Below are 6,042 nucleotides of genomic sequence, written 5' to 3'. Positions count from 1 at the left end.
TAGTCAACAATTGAAATATTCAGTATAGGTCTATGAAGACATGTGACCCTTCAAAGTCCTGCTTTGGTTTACCCCAATCTTTGTTCATTGTGGGTAGAGAATACATCAGCCAAGCCAGCTGATAGTTTGGTTGACAAGGTATAGGGTTTTGAACAGTATCCCCCAATTACCTCCCAGTGAGTTACAGCTGTAAAGTGGGGTCTAAAGAATATTATAAAATATGATTTTGGAGTACAATCAATTAATATTAGCTAGGTCTCACATTTCTTCTAGTTCACTACCTCCCGGGATCTTTTGGTCCTCTAATTGGGAAAATGTAACTCCAGTATGGCTTAAGGACCCTTAGATGTCACACTTCTCTTTTTTCTCAGTTACTTCTAAATCCGTATCTCCATCTTGGACAATAATTCTCAGATCAAGACTTTATATCCAATATCTGACTCTTTCTTATCACACTATGTATCATGTAGGCAAGAGAGTGATCCTCAATGAAACTGAATTCTTGATTATGAAGCTGATAAGGCTATCATATAAAGTTCCAGGCAGTTCCAAAATACAGATGACATAAACTGCTCAAAAGTTTGCCTGTGCTTTGGAGACTTGAGGTTCCTTTCAAGACAACTGTATTTTTGTTCTGGGTAAAAGTAAGCGTAAGTAGTAAGCACTTTTAGGTATTGGGTTGGACATACCCTGATGCAAGCCCCCAGAGAGCCCCTCCTCTTGGGTGTAGGTGGCACCTGTGACCTGCTTCAAACCAATAGAATATGGACAGAAGTGATACAGTTGATACTTCCCATGATCGTATTTCATTATATATAAGTCTATTTCAGCAGAGTCTGTTGGCTTTGAGGAAACAACTGCCATGTTGTGGATTGCCTATGGAGAAGGTCACATGGCAGGGAACTGCAAGTGGCTTCTGGAACTAGAGGGGGACTCTCAGCCAATAACCAATAAGAAATGGACCTTCAGTCCTACAAACACCAGAAAATGAATTTTGCCAACAACCTGAGAGAGCCTCAAAGTAAATTCTTCCTCACTCAAGCCTCCAGATGAAGATGTGGCCCAGCCCATACCTTGATTGCAACCTTGTGAGACCCTGATGAAAGGACCCAGTGATGCTAGACTCCTGGCATATGAAAGCTGTGTGGTAGTAAATGTGTGTTGTTTTAAGCTGCTAAATTTATAGTAATTTTGTTACTCATCAATAGAAAACCAACACACATATTAGCTCTAAAGAAATTGCCTATCTTATGATCCTGGGGAGTTTTTTTTTTTTTAAACTTTGTTGAAGTATAAGTACATAGAGAAAAGTGTGCATATCATAAAAATACAGCTCAGTAAAGTCATGCAAACTGAACACACCAGCACCCAAATCCAGAAATGGAACATCACCAGCCCTCCAAAGTCCCTTAAGGAAGATTTGAATGCCAGTAACTAACTGAATACAGGTGCTTCAGATGGAAAAGTTAAGTGCTGTACATATTGATGCTAATTAGGTAAAACTTTTAGTCATCTGTGTCTACGAAGTTTATATTTAGAGAAATTATTTTTTTAATTTATTTTTTAAAAGATTTTATTTATTTATTTGAGAGAGAGAGAAAGAGAGAGAGAGAGCATGAGCAGGGGAAGGGGCAGAGGTAGAAGAGGAGACAGACTCCCTGCTGAGCAGGGATCCCAATGCAAAACTCAATCCCAGGACACTGCGATCATGACCTGAGCCAAAGACAGATGCCTAACTCACTGAGCCACTCTGGTGCCCTGTTTTTTTTTGTTTGCTTGTTTGTTTCATTTTGTTTTTTTAAATAAAGACTTAGATTGTGTTGGATCTGAAAGTTAGTATTTGATTTTGGGAGATGTATGTGTTTTAGGAGCACTGATTGGTGCATAGAGTCTATATGCTCTTCCTTCATCTGTGTTATAGCCTACCATGCACTTTCATAGTTATTATTTCATTGTGTTCTCCCAATGGCTCCTCTAAGTAGTATTACTGGATATTCACCCTGTAAGTGAACTTCAGTTATTCATTAGTGATTAAATATGCTTAGTATGAATCTCAAAGTCTTCACCTGATCTTCACCTGATAGGCAGAGAGAGAGGTTACTGGTTGGTTTCAGCCAGGGTTTATTCCAACTGGTCAATACCCATACTGCATATGTTAAACATTTTGACTACCACTCTTGTTCTAGGTATGCTTAGAATGAAATAATTTCAGTCTGAATGAGTCCATAGAGATGATGTGTTTCACCAGTTTTCAATAATGTTCCTCAGTTTCATGGAAGAAGTACTGCAGGAAGTGGTGATGACAAGGAAGGTGAAATGGGAGGTGAGAGAGAAGGTTGTAGAGAAGGAGCACCATACTCCATCCAGCTTCCACTTGAGTCCTTACAATCTTGGTTCTTTTAAATATTGGTACTAGGTAAGTTTTTCAATGAGATGAAGGATCTTACTACAAAAAAAAAAAATTGAAAACCACTTATGTATTGCAAATATATCATCTTAACAAATTAAGAAGCTTAGAAAGGTTAAATGACTATGAAGAAATTATACAATTATATCATTAGGTAGTTGCAAAATTTGGATATGAATTCATGTTTTTGAATCTCAGGCTTGTACTTTCAAGTGCTGCATCTTTGATGCCTACAGAGCATTGGATAGAGAACTACTTCAGCCCAATATAAACATAACTTTAACATTCTCTCAATATGTTTCTTCATGAATATGGATGCATATTTGAATAATTTGTTTACAGTCACTCTTAGTCCTATGAAGAATTTGGTATGGCTTAGAGCAACAAATTAGGAATTTGTGGGAGGGAAAGAAAGAAGGACGTAAAAGGACAAAATACAGGTAGTACGATCTGGATGGTTGTAGAGGTGGGCTGTAAATGGACTGTGAGCTTGGTGGAAGTCAGTGCAGAAGAAACCAACTATGCGAAACATAGATTGTGTTTCTGGCATCTTGAAAATGCACTAAATAAGAAACTGGGGGGAAAACACTTTCAAAATCTGGACAAACAACAGTAACTGCTTCCAGACTGTCAGCTCTTACTGTTCTTGATGTGCATAAGGTTTACTTAGTTCCCTTTGCTCTAATATACTCAGACTCCAAGTGCCTGAACATAATGTGGAGAGTTAAAATAGAGGAGTGCCTCAATTCCCAAAGTGCTTTACATCTGTCAGATTCAGAGGAAACCATGGTATTGCTTTAATGCGTGTGCGCGCGAGCTCCCGCACACACTTTTATTAAACATATGCTCCCAGCCACATTCCACTTGGCAAGATCACAAGTGCATAATAGCTACAAGCTGTAAAGAAAAAAAAAAGAGAAGTTAACCAGTTTTTTTTTTAAATAAGATAAATAAGACCTCCTCAGCTTCTTTAAGCATTCATTTACACATTCTTTGAGTGTGCACACTAGCTTTTCTTCTCTGAGTCTCTATTTATTCATTCCTGCCCAAAGATGAATATTGCAATTGTACATGATGCAAACATTGGAAATCTGTGTTTACATTTGTGTTTCCAACTGAATATGCTAATAGTGTTTAATCAGCAGTGATGTTGCTTTATATCAATGTTTTGTGCCGTGTACAGCCTCAGTGATAATGTTGTGATAACCAAAATTTTCCCCACATCAAAACTTGGAGACCATCCCAGTTTTTTTGAGCAGCCATTTGATTCCAAAATATGATGAAATCCTTTAATCTTCCTCAGGATTATTTCTGTGTTTTCAGGAAGCATTAAATATCCCCTTGGTTTCATTAAGGGGGGGGGTGGGGAGGAGGAGGCTTGAGACTGCTTGCAGCAGTTCAGAGATTCTGGGGTTCCAAGCAAGCTCCCAAACTGTCCAGGAGAACCTGCGGGAGGAAGCTCCAAGGTTGGTCATGCTGCGGAAGGAAGTGGCTGCAGGCTGCTCCGTGTGTGGTTCGGGCATATTCTGTGGAATCTAGCAACACACAGGCCAGAAAAACAAGAACCCAGCAGCAGCAGAGTGAGAGGGAGGTGGGAAATGACAAGCTCTTAGTCACGAATTTACAAAACATATTTTTATGCTGTATCTAAAGGAGGAGAGGGCCTGTGCAAGACTTGATGAGCTTCTGACCCTAGGCAAAGGGGTACTCTGCAGATAAAGCATGTCCTCTTTTTTTTTTTTTTCTTTCTTACAAATATATTCCCCTACTCAGTCTGGGCCACCACGAAAACAGAGATTTTTTTTTTTTTCCTTTTGCATCCTACAGCAAACCAAAAGAACCATAGCAAATTGGTTAAGGTCTATCAGTGAATGCAGTAAAAGTATTATACTCTTAAGGCACACACATATCCGGCACCTCTAAAAAAAAAAAAAAGAAAGAAAGAAAGGTAAGAAGAGCAACCCCAAACTCTAAACTTCCTTTTTTAAAAAATAGTAGTATTCCTCAGTCTTTGTGTATGTTCAAAGTTAGAAATGCTTTCTTTTCTATTTTTTCTTCTTTTTTCCCCCAGTGAGTATGTGGGAACCCTACTAGGTTTTTTTGACAGAAACATGACATACTTTTTTTTTTTAAGATTTTATTTATTTATTCAGGAGAGACACACAGAGAGAGGCAGAGACATAGGCAGAGAGAGGGAGAAGCAGGCTTCCTTGCAGGGAGCCTGATGTGGGGCTCCATTCGATCGGAAGACCCCAGAAACACACCCTGAGCCAAAGGCAGACGCCCAACCACTGAACCACCCAGGTGTGCCACATGACCCACATGACAGACTTTTTAAAGAATACTGTCATCTAGAAAACAATCCACCCTTTGCATTTTAACCTTGTTAAATTGTATCCAGATTCTCTTTAATGCTGCTTCTCTCACAGGACATAAAACATTTTGGATCTTAAACACTTATGAGAGGTACACTGCTTGAGATGTACAGATAGCTTTCATTAGCACTAATGGGAGTTATGCTTCTGTACCAGGAGAGAATAGAGCCTGAAAATTTTAAATTATGCTTGATGCAGATCTTCCAGATGGAATAAATTACGAGGGATGCTTAGGGGGAAAAGGCCTAAATATCCCCTAAGGCCATAGTTTAATAGCAAAGCAATAGTTCTGAGTAACGGAAGTGGAGTCAACATTACTGGCTTTGTGCCTATCACCATGCTAAGTAGCTGATATTGACTCTTGAAAATTCTTTATTGGATTAGTACTGCACTTGAATTCTATTTTCCAAAGGACTTGAGAGAGAGAGAGGGTTCTCTGTCTTGAACAGTCTGCTAAAATGGACTCAGTTTGTTGCAGCTTTCAAGGCCCTTTATCTTAAATTCAGTAAATTTCCAGTTGGCAAGCCTAATAGCCTGATACCAAGGTCTTTATTTTTGTTTCTTAATTACCGTTTCTGAATATAATGCTCCCTGTATCTTTCTTTGGGGGACATATCTTTTACTTTCTTATTTAAAAAATGTCTACATTTTATTTTGCTTTGAGAATTATTGCCCACGTCTCCGAGATCACTGGAATTGTTTCCTATATTGTTCACTGTGTGACATATCTCTTATCTTCTTATTTTAAAGTTTGTTACATTTTATTTGAGACTTTTTGCTTTGAGAATTATTGTTCCCTTCCCACCACCAAAATAACTGAAAGCTTGGAGGAGTTTTTTTGCTATGACCTAAAGGGTCGTTTCCTTTATTTCATTTTCTGTAATAGCACTATCTTTCTTCAGTTGGAAATTTTCTTCCATCTTCCAGTGGAAATCAAACATTATTTTAATCAATACTGATTCCTATTATGGATAGGAAAAGGGTAGGGCATAGGAGTAGTGAGAGGAAGACAAGATGTCAATAGGAGGAGACGAGATCACCGCCGAAAGGCCAAATCAGCTGGTGAATTCACTGTGGTTCAAACCACCTCTGAGTCACAGTGTCCCAGCATTCACTGGGCTCAGAAGTGAAGTAATGCCAATCAACCTAAAAGAGACTGTAATAGATTAACCCAGAGAGACAATTCATGAATATACAATGGGAGATACTGTTTTCTAAAGTGGGATGGTGGTGTTTGCTCTTCCGGACACTTTTTTCAAT

General features: G+C 38.7%; 1 non-coding gene across 1 annotated transcript; it reads right to left on the bottom strand.

Annotated features, from left to right (window-relative positions):
• Positions 1-4,160: 4,160 nt before the first annotated feature.
• Positions 4,161-4,284, bottom strand: LOC112918497 (small nucleolar RNA SNORA31). Its single transcript, XR_003234712.2, has one exon. It is a non-coding gene; the product is annotated as a small nucleolar RNA SNORA31 (small nucleolar RNA).
• Positions 4,285-6,042: the final 1,758 nt, after the last annotated feature.

Source organism: Vulpes vulpes, chromosome 3 (assembly GCF_048418805.1).
Source record: "Vulpes vulpes isolate BD-2025 chromosome 3, VulVul3, whole genome shotgun sequence".
NCBI lineage: Eukaryota > Metazoa > Chordata > Mammalia > Carnivora > Canidae > Vulpes > Vulpes vulpes.
The sequence above is the reverse complement of the archived record's forward strand: the minus strand, read 5'-3'. Positions and strand labels throughout refer to the sequence as shown.